The sequence below is a fragment of the Rattus norvegicus genome, chromosome 6 (assembly GCF_036323735.1).
Source record: "Rattus norvegicus strain BN/NHsdMcwi chromosome 6, GRCr8, whole genome shotgun sequence".
Lineage (NCBI taxonomy): Eukaryota > Metazoa > Chordata > Mammalia > Rodentia > Muridae > Rattus > Rattus norvegicus.
Genome location: NC_086024.1, coordinates 53430086 through 53445072, shown reverse-complemented (window position 1 = coordinate 53445072; position 14987 = coordinate 53430086). Strand labels below are relative to the sequence as shown.

At 44.3% G+C, this 14987-nt stretch overlaps 1 pseudogene; it reads right to left on the bottom strand.

Annotated features, from left to right (window-relative positions):
- Lamb2-ps1 (laminin subunit beta 2, pseudogene 1) overlaps positions 1 to 14987 on the bottom strand; it is a 114113-nt pseudogene that overhangs the window by 93922 nt on the left and 5204 nt on the right.

Sequence of the window (14987 nt, the reverse complement as noted above, 5' to 3'; positions counted from 1 at the left end):
AAATTCATGGGAGAGGCTTTATCCAACAATCTTAAGATTTATGGCAGTCATCTTCGGGGTGAGTCTCTGTGGCCAAACAGCCCAGAGTCACTTTGAACCATGCAGTCAAAAAGCGGCTAGGCCCAAATCCAATATGGCTCCGTGCACAGACACACCACTGCACACACACACACACAAAATCCCCCCAAAACAAAAAACAAACCCCCAGTTCTTGGGCTGGAGTATATAGCTGAGTAGAAGGGCTCTTGGATTGTTCTAGATGCTGATTTTCATCTCCAGCATGAGTAAAGCAACACACAAAAGCAACTGTCCCATTGCTTCAGCATTCGAAGACCAGTCTCAAGGACGAGAGCAATCTGCAGTGATGTCAAACCTTTCAGAGTTCAGGAATAGCACGTGGGTTCCCCATTTTGCAACACCAGATAATTCTTAAACCCACTTTCGCTTTACAGATATCTCACTTAACAGATCTTCTAATGCCTTTTTGCGAGAGCCTAAGTGCAGAACTGTGGTTCATTCCTAGAAGTTCTCTTTATCCTAAGAGAATAATGAGAAATGGTGGGAGACAGACCAAAGCATAATGGTGCTAATTTGAAATTAGAGTTTAAGTTCTGTACACAAACTTAGCAATGCCCACAGGTGGCACAATCTAAGCACCGCTGTGTAGGGCACGGGTTCTCAACCTTCCTAATGCTGTGACTCTTTAATATTGTGGTGACCCCCAACCAGAAAATTGTTTTCATTGCTGCTTCATGGCTGTAATTTTGCTACTGTTATGAATTGTAATGTAAATATCTGACGGGGAAGAGGTCTGATATGCTACCCCTGTGAAAGGGTCATTTGGCCCTCGAAAGGGGAAGAGCCACAGGTTGAGAACTGTTGGTTTAGAGGAACTGAGAGGCCCCAGGTGGCTTCCTTCAGTGATACTTGCTTTCATACAGTCCTGGTATTAGGATTTGGTAATGGTCACATTATCGTCTGCATTTGGTACCAGAGGAGTGAAAGCCGGAGGAGCGAGCCAGCCACTCTCTTGGGTTAACAATTCATCATTCATAGCAACTCCTCAAGAAAAAACAATTTCTTGCTTTAAGCGTCCCAGACAATCATCTTGTAAAGATGACTAACAGCCCTTACTGAGGGAGCCATTTTGTTTCTTCCAAGTGAAGTATCCCCAGGGGTGTGGAGCTTGATTAAGTTTTTCCTCAAGTTCGTTAATATCACGAGGTGGAGAAAGGAAGATATAACATGTCAATGTGCATTCGAGCGTCGTGGCTTCAAGGTGCTTTCCGTGACTTTCCTTCCAGCACGCCATGGAAACACAACGGCAAAGAACATTACTGACAAGAAGCATAAAGAAATGAAAGATAACCCAATCCGCACCCCGGACATGGGCTCCAAGGGGTTTCCATGTCAAACCGTTAGAAACAATCTGCAAGACAAACATAGGTGACTTTAAAATTCAGCGTTCCTAAATACAATTATCTCCTTTTTCTCTTAGAGCAGCGATCTTGATTTTGTCAAAATGCTTTGCCTCTCAGATGGTGTTGGCCTTAGATTATCCCTGGGGATCTTTCTGAGAGGAAGTACCATCGGAGATGATTGTGTGATTCATCAGGATGGCTGCCTCCAACTGCGCAGGTGTCAGAAGCGAACCGAGGTGACGGCAGGGCTGAAGAAGTTCCCAGCTCTGTTTGAGCAGGCAGTGGGAGCACCCAGCCCAGGGTTTGCTACTGGCAGAATGGCTGCTTTGCAAAGCTTAGAAGCAGGTGTTACTTTTGCAGGCCTTGGTGCACAGTTGGGTTCTAGGCCTGCGCTTCCTCGGCTGAGGTCACTTGTGTAGGACGATTTCTGATACGATTTTTGTTTACGGTTCAGTTCCTGTCAACTTAGACCAGTGGCTCGAAGCACATTTCAGCCGACACAATTTCAATTTAAGCTAAGCACATTAAAATGTTTAATTTATAATGAACTAAACCCAGAGGAAGAAGTGGTACCTAGACACCAGTTTGGGATTCAGTGTCTGAGTATCCGGATTCACAAACCAGGTCTCCCATATCCTGGGCCTGGCCTGCTTGGGTGCCAGGGGAGGAAGCTGCAAGTTGTGTTGTCTTCTGAAAACACTTGAGCCCTTTCCAGGTGCATCCTAAGTCTGTGAAAAAGTTTATATATCTTGCCCACAAAAGCAGATCAGATTATCTACCGTGAACGTTTTCATATTTTAAGTTCATATTATGCATATCCTTCAAAGTTTACAATTATAGTCGTTAGACCTAAATCTCACTCCAGGAAGTGGATATTCATTTATCTATGCACATTTCCTTGGAATCTAATGGCCCCTGGAAAATACTGCTGCTGTGTGAATAGTTAACAAGAGAAAAATGAATGGAAAAGTTAGTGACAATATTTCACAGCATTTTGTTACGGATTTCCTTCCCTCAGATGTTTTTCCTCAGGCGAACTCTTAAGCATACGTAAAAACCCATCTATGGGGTTCATGCCGATTGAAAGCCTGTTAATGAAGCTCCTTGGTATTCTAACTGTACCCCCATTTCTGCACTTTATGTTCTAATCCCCATTTATCTGTTGCATCCACGATGAGGTGGTTAAGTTCTTTGTGGGTAAAGACTTGGAATTTTTTTTTCATATCTGTTCATTTTCACCTCCTATTTTTTTTCCCTCTCTTTTTACTACCAGTAAACTGATCCCAAGTCCGACCAAGAGCTAGATTCTCAATGGGTGATTCAAAGTGATTCTATGGGATGTGTATGTGGGGGAGGCAACTTTGTTGACAAAGTGCTTGCCTTGTAAACACAGGTTAACAAAGCTGAGTGGGGGAAGGGCAAGGCTTGCCAGAGCCTTGTTTGCCATACTTGGCCTCCCAGAGCCCTTCACCTAGCCTGCTTGGTGAGGACCAGTTCAGTGAGAGGCCCTATTTCAAAAACAAAAACACAAACAAAAACAAAACAAGAGATGTGAGTGTCAGGATGTCAGATGAAACCTCAGGCCTCCACATGCATGTGCACAAACATCACACATGCACAGCAACACATACACACATGCTCAGTAACATACACACACATGCACAGCAACACACACACACACACACACACACACACACACACACACAGAGAGAGAGAGAGAGAGAGAGAGAGAGAGAGAGAGAGAGAGAGAGAGAGAGAGGCTGGAGTATAGTGACTGGCTCTTCGATGACCTTAGAAGACAGTAAACAGTCATCCCCTGGGCCAGTCTTCATTCTAAATGTTTGCAACTTCCGCCCTTTTCTCCTAGTGACTGTCCCCATCTGGTTCTTGTTGTTGCTGTCACCCCAGTGCTTGACATTCCTCATCTCTGTCTGCTATAAGTTTTTATTAACCATGAACAACAAACAAGGCTTTCTGTTTTCAACTAATCCAGGAACAAAGCCCAGATGACAAAACTTGAGTCTAGGCTTACTTTGTTTTTTTGTTTTCTACAAGGAAGCCAGGAAGCCAAATTTTGGGTCAACATGGTACATTTTTGGCTGTGAAGGGGGTGGCATGCCCGTCTTCTGTACCTTAAAGGTCAGAATGAGGTGGCTCGAGTGGAACAGCCTCTGGGTCCAATCTGATGCTGATGTTATCAAGACCTAAAGCAAACGCCAGCAAGATGCTTATAAGTGACAGCGAGAGACCTGCGGATCACGTTCAACTCTGCAATCAAAACCCTGTGCACTCATTCACACAGCTGATGGGCTGCAAGCTTTCCCATTGTCTGTGCCTGATGTCACAGGAAATCCAGACGAGGGCAGTAAAGATTCCACCCTGCCTATCCACGTGCATGGTTTGGTGGCATCTCACATGATCGCTGTGTGGCAGTGCCACACACTCCCCAAGGAGTTCTTAGACACGTCCAGTGGGTGCAAAGGGAGCTCATTTTCTTGCACAGGTACCTAGAGTGCACGTGACTTGGAGTAGTGAGGCAGAGTACACTGAAAACCACCCACCCTTTTGTCCTCAGGTCCTAGCAGTCTTTGGAGCTACATTTTTGTCACCTGACAGGAAACTCGAACTGGATTGATCCACCTTGGAATGGAAGTCTGTGGCCCTCTCGATGACTGAGGAGGTGACAAGATCCTGCCAGCACTTGGTAGTTAGCTAGTTAGTTCTAGCACAGACACGAAGCACCGGCCCTGTTCTGGCCCCACGGAGGCCCAGAGCTCTCTAGAACATCTATCCTTTGTTCCAAAGGAAGCAAACTATGAGTCCTGTGTATAACGTAAGAACGTCTAGCAGTTGCATTTAACAAAAGAAAAAAATGGCTGCTTGACTTTGAATCATACGTCAAGCCATATAAAATACTATTTCAATTGAAAATTATTAATGCTTCACTATATACCTTCTTCTTTGTGGATCAGCCACATCTTAAGTGCTCAGTGGCAATTGGTGGTCACTGCTGCACTGGGCAGTGCAGCTCTGGTAACAGTGGCTGTGAATGGAGGGTGATTAGCGCTCCAAGTGGGCAGCTTGGGAAGGTTTCACTTTGTGGCCACACTCCAGGTGGGGCTTTAGACCTCTCCACTAGGAGATCAGTTTCTTTTCTCTAAAGTGTGTTGTAGAGGATCTGCCTTCTGTGGATCAGCGCTGAGAGACTTTCTTGTTGAGGGATGTGAACAAATGCTGGACCCATGGAACAGATTCAGTATTAGGCATAAGTGACACCATTTGTCAGTGAAGGTGGGGCTGTGACAGATGCAGGAGGACCTGCTAAATGAGATGGCATCCAGCACACACCATTCATGCACGTGTTAAGAGGATGATGCAGAGAGAAGCTTCATGGTATGCGTACCCTAAACCTTCTCATGTGGTGTGATTACCTCGGACTGCTCTAATTGGGCTGTTCTAAAGGAAGCATGCTTACAAGTCTGAAGAGATCAGAGATGCTGGCCCCAAAGTGCTGTCCAGATGTGGTGCATGGTAGTCGGGAAAATGGACCAGTATTGAACAGAGACTGTGAGGAGCGAGGAAGCCTCCGTGTAGGAGGAAGGCCCACCAGATCCTTGCCTGGCTTGTTGGGTTGACACAGTGAGACTAACTAACACAGAAGGTCAGGGCCAGTGTGGGCTCAGCGTCACCAATGTTTATAGACAGAGAAGGGCAAGAATCCAGGAAGGAAAGAGCTTCAGTCTGCAGCCAATCTTCCTTCCAACTCAAAATTTGTTTTAATCTTTGGCTCGATGATAGAAGCGCATGGTTCCATCTGTCTGTCTCCTCATGTGCTGACCAGGAAGAAGCCTGTGCTCATTCTCAGCCCTTCCCTGGCCTTTAGCATCTACGAGTAGGTTCCATATCCGGCTCAAATCACCAATACGTTGTAGACGTTCCTTCTTTCTTTCTTTCTCTCTTTTTCTCTTTCTTTCTTTCTTTCTTTCTTTCTTTCTTTCTTTCTTCCTTCCTTCCTTCCTTCCTTCCTTCCTTCCTCTCTTTCTTTCTTTCTTTCTTTGTTTCTTTCTTTCTTTGTTTCTTTCTTTCTTTCTTACAAAGGAGGAAGGATACAGAACTGTTTTCTTCCTCTACATGAAAAGAGTGCAGAGTTCTGAGTAATATGCCTGAAATACACTCTGATTTCTCTGAAGGGAAACAAATGATCTTTTTAAGTGAGAAAATACAATTTGTTGCTAGAGGACTCTCTCCAGTCTGGGTGGATAACTTCTTACGGTGACATCACTGGAGACACACAAGGAGAAAGGAATCTTATTGAAACAGGAAGAAGAGAAGAATCAGAAAGGAACGTTGTTTTCAGTTGTCACCAATTCTTTTCTCTTCCTGGTCTGAAACTTGTAATTACGTCCTCAGTGGCAGTGGCTGCTGGGTGGGGCTCTGGAGCCTCTGACCAAGCGTTTCTGCTTTTCCTGGAAAACATCGTTAAAATTAAAAAAAAGATCAGAGCTGATCTGAATGGAAAGCAAGCTGTCCCTACTATATTTACTCTTTCAATCTGGCTAAAAATAAAGAGCAGAGGAAATCACAGAATGTCACTGTTTTTAAAACATAATAGCAAAGTAAAATGTGAATTAGAAATCTCATAAATGCATACATTTGAAAAAAATTCTCGAATTCACATTGAGCTAATTTCTCATATTTGAGAGGAAAATACTTTGGAGTGGTTCTTTTGGGGTTCGAATCATTTCCCCCAGACAATGGAAGGGATGTTTGGTAAGAAATCAAGGAACTCCTTGGGTCCTGGCTTATCTGCCTCTCTCATTCTGTTCCTCTAAGATGTTAGAGTTTTATTTGGTCGGAAAGATTCCCTGACAAATATCTTCACGCCACTCTTGTAAACGTAGGAAAAGCACGTTGTTCATCGCACCACAGCGAGTCTCCAGTCTCATTAGTCGGCTGGAAGGAGTATTGCTTAGCTGGGGATTCAAAGGTGCTGACAGCCAAGCCTGCCCTTTAGGCTTGCTTTCATGAGTGTGTCCAGTTGTGGCTCTTCCTAAATACCCAAAGAGCTCCACAAGACTTTCAAAGCACCATCGATGGACTGATCAGTCGCTCTTGACTATCTCTGGTGGCTGCTTGTTGCAGTCCTCTGTACCAGAAAACAGAGACAATAGCACTGGTCTTGGGCAGATATTCAGCAAACATGGTTTAACTGTATTCCCTTGCTGTGGTTTCCAGGCCCAGACTGGATCAGGCCCGGTGTATGATGCACATGCTCAGATGACAGGAATGGAGGTTAGAAGGTTGAGAGACTTCAAGGAGACTTTATGCATTCAATTCCTGATAACGGCTGCCGCTGCTAGATAGGCAACCATTGTCAAGCATCCAGATGCATGCCAGTTCATTTGTGCTGCACAAGACCAGTGACCCACAGGCCACACAGTGGTAGGCCTACAGGCTTACAAACACTCAAAAGCAGGCTGGCAAAGGCAAAGGCCTGGCCTCTGATAGCAAGGCCATATTGATGTAGAATCACACAAAACTCGCACTCTACCAAAAATAGTTCTAACACAAACTATATAACTGTTTATTTTGGGATTTTCCAGATATCAGGTATCAGGCATTTTGTGCTGACTCACAGATTTCCCGATCCCATCATACCCTGTCCATGCCTTTGTCAGTCATGCTTTTGCTGACTCATAGCAGATATACAAATATGTATTTTGTTTAAATGTAGATGAGCCCTAGGGTCTTCTGTTTCCCACACAGGACCACTTTGCCTTTATTCTTGCCTGTGTCACTTTGTTCTCTGGCCCCTTGCTACATTTCATTCTTGTTCCTCTTCCAGTACACAGAGTCTTTCTGCCATGGAGTCTTGGTACAAGCAGATCTCTACCTCGATCTCTCTCCTTTCTCTCACTTACCGGTCTCTCACATTCCCATTTACATAGCAACCCCTCAAGGAGACTGTCTAAAATGCCAACACCTCTCTACTCCATGGCCTTCTGCCATACTCCATCTGTCACCTTATTCTATCCATTCTCTAAATTGTGTGTGTGTGTGTGTGTGTGTGTGTGTGTTATATTCACACTTAAGCTCAGAGTCTTGTCCATGCTGGGTCAGAACCTTAGGGTCATCTTCAGCTCTGTTTCCTAAATCTTTATCAGTACTTCAAGACCACGTTATACAGGAGTTCACCTACCACCTCCAAAGTTAGAATTTAAGCTCAACAAGAACTTTACTTAGTGGCTATGTCCTTATTACTTCCTTTTGTCTTTACTATTGTGGTTGCTCAATAGAATATTCTGGTTGAAATTAGTGATGGTTTGAATGAATATTTCAGATAGAGTCTTCCAAAGCAAACCGATCCTTTAAGAGGTCCGTCTAACAGACAGAATACAGCAAATACTGAGGCGAATGCCAGCAGAAACCACTGAACTGAGAACGGGACCCCCGTTGAAGGAATCTTAGAAAGGACTGAAAGAGCTTGAAGGGGCTTGAGACCCCATATGAACAACAATGCCAACCAACCAGAGCTTCCAGGACTAAGCCACTACCCAAAAACTATACATGGACTAACCCTGGACTCTGACCTCATAGGTAGCAATGAATAGCCTAGTAAGGGCACCAGTGGAAGGGCAAGCCCTGGGTCCTGCTAAGACTGAACCCCCAGTGAACTAGACTATGGGGGGAGGGCGGCAATGGGGGGAGGATGGGGAAGGGAACACCCATAAAGAAGGGGAGGGAGAGGGGTTAGGGGGATGTTGGCCGGGAAACTGGGAAGGGGAATAGCAATTGAAATGTAAATAAGAAATACTCAAGTTAATAAAGATGGAAAAAAAAAAGAGGTCCATCTAATCATCTTATTTGCGTCAATGTCTTAGTACTGCAGAAATAAACATCCTTTTAATACTACAGCTCAGTGGATGGTAGGTCAATTCCACATATAAATACACTTGTCCCAGATCTGCCTAAGAAGAGCAGCAGGAGCCTTCTGATCCAAACAAAAGACAGCATATCTTCAAAGAGGCATAGTCTCTTGTCATGGCCAATGGGTTGCACAGTGGGGTCTCATCATGGGTGATGCACAGGTCTGATTGGATTGATGTGTAGCTTCTGGAGAATATGCTTACCCTGGCATCTCTTTCATGGACAACTGGTAGGAGGCCACTGTGTAAGTCACACAAGTGGTCATTTAGGCCAGTAGCTGTAGCTCCGTTTACCATCCATGTCAGTCAAATATGTTAAGGGTTTCCTTGCTCTCAGCTCCAAACTGCCTCAGACTTCTGAAAATTTCCAGTCAACAAAAACCAAGCTCTTACTTTTAGTTCCCTAACCTCGAGTATTTCATTATGACCAGACAAGGAGAGCAGTAAGCAAGGCCAGGGGCTGAAGAGGCGGTGAGGCTAGTGTTAGGTAGCTTCTAACAATAGAGTGGAGAACTGCTTTTCGGTTTAGAGGCCCTGGACTTAGTTAAAAGTTAAAAGTCACCATCCCACATGGCCTATAGTTGAGCAAAATTTCTTCCAAGTAACTTCCTTGGGCCAGTAGAAAATTCATTTTCTTATAAAAATACTTCGCAAACTTAGAACAGTGTAAGAACCCAGGCACTATCTTTTGCTAGAACCCAATTAGAATACAATGCATTTCCCAGAGACCCAAACGAGGTGCTTTAAATAAACAATACATGGAAAAGCTCAGGTCCTAACATCAGGCTTACATCCAACTTCCTTCCTGCACATCCTTTCCTTTAAGGGGTGGACGTGAGAGCCTCGGGGGTTTCAGCAGGTATGACACTCAGATAACCTTTGAGCTTGTTCTGCAGCTGGTCTATGGGGAGGAAGCCCACTGAAAAGCTATTAAAATGGGTCTTTAAAGGGAAAGAAGACAAAAATAGGTTCACAATGGGAATTGATGGTTTTCCTGGTAATGTGGTTCTAAGTGGTATAGACTGGTGTACATTCTGTTCAGAGTCCCTTCCTGTGTGCTAAGGCAGAGAGACCAGGCCTCTGTAGATCATGCTGAGGCATTAAGGGATCTTTTGTCTTCACCAAAGGAATCAATTTTGTTTACTGTCTGGTAGTGGTTAGGGTAGCCAAATAGAGCAGTAGGTTTTTTGTTTTGTTTTGTTTTGTTTTTTTTGGGTTCTTTTTTTCGGAGCTGGGGACCGAACCCAGGGCCTTGCGCTTCCTGGGTAAGCGCTCTACCACTGAGCTAAATCCCCAGCCCCGAGCAGTAGGTTTTATAGTAATTCCCTTCAAAGACTGACCAAATGACTTTCCTGTCTAATTCTAAAGGTAACAGGAAATAGGAATTGGGCAGATATCCATATTTTCTGAGTACTCAGGATTTCTCAGACTTTGAGTCCCATTGCCTCCTGTTGGTTCAAGGAGTAATAGCTTCTCCTTTGCTTTTGGCACAGTAGTCTCAGGTATATAGAAAACATTTTATTATTATTATTATCTTTAATTTTTTTTTACATTTTATTTATTTTTTATTAACTTGAGTATTTCTTATATACATTTCGAGTGTTATTCCCTTTCCCGGTTTCCGGGCAAACATCCCCCTCCCCCCTCCCCTTCCTTATGGGTGTTCCCCTCCCAACCCTCCCCCCATTTTACAACCCAGTTGTTATTCCCCTTCCATTCTGCCCTCCACAGTTTCTCATTCTAGTCCTTCTCCCACCCTCCACCCTCAACTCAAAGAGGATGGCCTATACCTCCACACTCTGCCAGGCCTCCCACCCCCTGGGGCCTCAAGTCTTTCAAGGGTTAGGTTCATCTTCTCTCACTGAGGCAGAACAGGCAGTCCTCTGCTGTATATATGTATCAAGAACCTTGTGTTGTTGTTTAAATATCAGCCTGCGTCCGGATAAAGCACACCAAACTAACATGGTTCCATGTGGAGAGGTTTAATGAGAGAAGAAGAGGAGAGGAGAGAAAAGGACGGCCATGGGCATGTGGAGAGAAAGGGGGGGTGGGTGAGTGGGGAAAGAAGAGACAGGGACAGAGAGGAAGAGAGCAGAGAAGCAAAGAACAAAGAGAAAGCAGGAGGGAGAGGAGGAGGCAGGCAGCTCCCTTTATAGTCAAGCACAGCTGGTTTTTGCCAGGTAACTGTGGGGCGGAGCATACCTGGCTGTTCCCAGGTAGCTGTGGAGGTGGAGCTTAGACAGAATACCAACACCTTGGACCAGCTTGTGTATACTGCCTGGTTGGTGGCTCAGTATCTGTGAGATCTCAGGAGTCCGGGTTAGTTGATACTGCTGGTCTTCCTATGGCGTCACCCTCCTCCTCAGCTTCTTCCAGCCTTTCTCTAATTCAACCACAGGGGTCCTCAACTTCAGTCCATTGGTTGGGTATGTATCTGCATCTGCCTGATCAGCTCTTGTTGGGCCTCTCAAAGGGCAGCCATGATAGGCTCCTGTCTGTAAGCACACCATAGCATCAGCAATAGTGTCAGGCCTTGGAGCCTCCCCTTGAGCTGGATCCCCATTTGGGTCAGTCACTGGACCTCCTTTCCCTCAGGCTCTTCTCCATTTTTGTCCCTACAGTTCTTTTTGACAAGAACAATTCTGGATCAGAATTTTTCACTGTGGGATGGCAACCCTATCCCTCCACTTAATGCCCTGTCTTTCTACTGGAGGCGGACTCTACAAGTTCCTTCTCCGCACTGCTGGGCATTTCATCTAAGGTCCCTTCTTTGGAGTTCTGAGTGTCTCACCTCTCAGGTCTCTGGCACATTCTAGAGAGTCCCCTCCTCCCACCTCCCACCTCCTGCCTCCCACCTCCAGAAGTTGACTATTTCCATTCATTCTGCTGGCCCTTAGGTCTTCACTCCTGTCCCTACCCCCCATACCTGATCATGTTCCCCCTCACCCCCCATAATTGCTTTCTTCTCCCTCCCACATGGGATTGAAGTATCCTCAATTGGGCCCTTCTGCTTGTTAACCTTCTTGAGTTCTGTGGATTGTATCCTAGGTATTCTGTACTTTTTTTGGCTAATATCCACTTATTAGTGAGTATGTACTATGTGTCTGAGTTACCTCACTCAGGACAATATTTTTCAGTTTCATCCATTTGCCTGCAAAACTCATGATGTCCTCATTCTTAATAGCTGAGTAGTATTTCATTGTATAAATGAAACACACTTTCTGTATCCATTCTTCTCTTGTGGGGCATCTGGTTTTTTCCCAGCTTCTGGCTATCACAAGGCTGCTCTGAACATAGTGGAGCATGTGCCCCTGTGGCATGGTGAGGTATCTTTTGGGTATATGCCCAGGAGTTGAGTATAGCTGGGTCTTCAGGTAGATCTATTTCCAATTTTCTGAGGAACCTCCAGATTGATTTCCAGAGTGGTTGTACCAGTTTGCAATCCCACCAGCCATGGAGGAGTGTTCCTCTTTCTCTACATCCTTGATTGCATATTCTGTCATTTGAGTTTTTAATCTGAGACATTCTGATTGGTGTAAAGTAGAATAGAATCTCAGGGTCATTTTGATTTGCATTTCTCTGACAACTAAGGACTTTCAACATTTCTTTAAGTGCTTTACGGCCATTCTAGATTCCTCTGCTGAGAATTTTCTGTTTAGTTTTATACCCATTTTTTTAATTGGGTTGTTTGGTGTGTTTGAAGTTATCTTCCTGAGTCCTTTATATATTTTGGATACTAACCCTTTATCAGATGTGGGGTTAGTGAAGATCTTTTCCCAATCTGTAGGTTGCCGATTGGTCCTATTGATTATGTCCTTTGCCTTACAAAAGCTTTTCAGTTTCATGAGGTCCCATTTATCAATTCTTGATCTTAGAGCCTGAGCCATTGGAGTTCTTTTTAGGAAATTTCCCTGCATGCCCATGAGTTCGAGGCTCTTTCCCACTTTCTCTTTTATTAGATTCAGTGTATCTGGTTTTATGTTGAGGTCTGGAGCCATTGGGGCTCTGTTTAGGAAATCCCCTGACTCCTGTGCCCATGAGTTTCAGGCTTTTGCCCACTTTCTCTTCTATTAGATTCAGTGTGTCTTGTTTTATGTTGAGGTCTTTGATTCACTTGGACTTGAGCTTCATACAAGGCGACAAATAGGGATCTATTTTCATTTTTTGACTTCCAGTTAGACCAGCACCATTTATTGAAGATGCCTTCTTTTATTTATATTGTGTATGATTGATTCAGTAATACCATAGCAAGTAAACAAGAACCAACCCACCTCCAGGTAGCTGAGAATGCAAAATTTCTGAGCTCCATTTAGTCCACCAGTAGAAGCTGCTGTAAATTATGTACTGTGTCCCACAAAGAGGTTTCTGGGAACAGAATGGTAGGCATCCCAGCTGCATTCATCTTGGGGTCTCAAATAACTGAGCCAGCCTTGAATGCCACAGAAAACAGTATGGAGAAGAAGGTAGGTAGCCCCAGGATTGTCGATGGCTTCAAAAACCAACCCATTATGCTGACTGTTAACAGTTCCTTTATTTTAACTTTAAAGGGTTATTTATTTACTTGTAGATCATGTATGTCTGCAAGCCTGTGCATATGAGTCCAGGTACCCGTGGAGGTCAGAGGTGCAATGGCTTCCTCTGAAGCTAGAGTCAAAGAGAGTTGTGAGGAGTTGTGTGATACAGATGCTCGGAACAAAAGTTCAGTCTGGTGCAAAAGCATTGTGTGCTCTTAACCACTGACCCATCTCTCCAGTCCCCAGTCACTTTACTTTTAAAAGGGATATGTGGCTCTTCAAGTCCCTGGTAGTCGGTGCTGTTGATGATCAAGGCTGATAGGAATTCCTCATCGAATAATCCCCATTCCCTTTCCTGACCCCAGCAGCCTGCAGCCGATAACTGATGGATACAGAGTTAAATGTTTATTCAGCTTTGAACAAATATATACTAGGTCATTGCATTTATTAATATGTGAAGGCAGTTCCTAATTTTGTCCGCTGGGTGGAATTAGGCACCATAATTTAAAAGTCCCAGTTCAGCCAAATTATAGATTTGAATGAAAGGCAATGGCTTCTAAAATGCAAATTAAACTCTGCATCAGCAGGATGGTCCACAGGGAAATGACACTGACTACACTGGCCTAACCCATTCTTATTATAGGAATAGACACACAGGGACAAAGAAAGTCCCTGACTTTGTCTATCTTTCTACCTTCCTTGAATCCCTTCTTTCTCCTACCTTCTCCTAGAAAAATGACACCGAAGACAAACTATCTCTTTTGTACTTTGACTCTTCCCAGGTCAGCCATACTTCTGTAAATAACCCCTCCCCTCCACTCAGAAATAAGCCCAAAAACCTCATTGTTCACCAAGCTGAACTTGGACAGGATCCTTACTTTGGTCTCTCACTGGTGCCCAATGACTGATGCTTTTTCTCATCTGGGCAGGAAAAAGACAACACAACACTTACCTACTATAGCACTTACCTACTACAGCACTTACCTACTACAGGACACGTGGCTTCGTGCACAGATACTAACAGTGTTTGAGACCCATCAAGTTAGATGAAGGAAGCAAAGGGAGATCAGCACCAACTGATGAACCTGAGTCATTTTTAGTTAGATGTTAAAGCTGGGAGTTGGGAGTCTGACTTTCTTGCCATTAATAGGCTAATTGAGAAGCCCAAATGAAAGGAAACAGGGTTAGGCTGGAGTAAAGACCTAAAGTTAGCACATAAAGTCGAATGTGTAGACAGAGTCCAGTCACTGTACTATTTTGTGGATAGCTATTTACAGAAATGATTCTTCTTCTAATATATATATATATATATATATATATATATATATATATATATGGATAGAACAACCGTAGTACTGTTTCTACTTCCGTTCAAGGACTAGAGCCCAGAGAAAGGTTCTAGGCCAGCTCCAGTGTTTTTGTGATTACAATTCAAAATACAGATGTGGTAATTTTACAAATATAAAATGGACTCTGGGTGGAAAACAAAAAGGGGGAAAGGACTTAGTCTTTCTGTCAGAATGTCTCCCTTTATGACTGTAGTAACTCAGGCATTGTACTCTTAGATCATGGAATAGAATGCAGAACCAGGAATAGACACTGATTAATATGTCCCACACTAGGGGCAAAGGCAATGTAATGTGATAGAGGAAGGAAGGCCTTTACAAGCAGTGAGACAACCCCCAGCAAAAGTATGAACTGACACCCAACACCACACTTTGCAAATACATGGGTCATGTGATTAAATTGACACTGCGGAACTACTGTAGACCACAGGAGAACCTTCTGAGTCTCAGGAGCTGGCAGCTAAAGCATGGTCCACAGAAGCTTAGGGAGTAAGACTTGGTCAAAACTTCTCTTGCTCTGAGAACCCCTGAAGAGGTGGAAGGCAAAGCTGGGAAAGCAGTGCCTCAATCCACATATCCAATCAAACTCCTCTGCCCAGAATGTGAAGAACTCATTCAACTCGACATTAGAAAGCCATTGCGACTCACTGGAGAGATGCTTGGTGAGTAAGTGTGCGTGCTGAGCAGTCACAAGGACCTGAGCCCAGAGCTGAGCATCTTCATAAAGAGCTGGGAGTGGCTGTGTGTGCTTCAGCTCTCTCATACCCCTCCCGTGTGTGT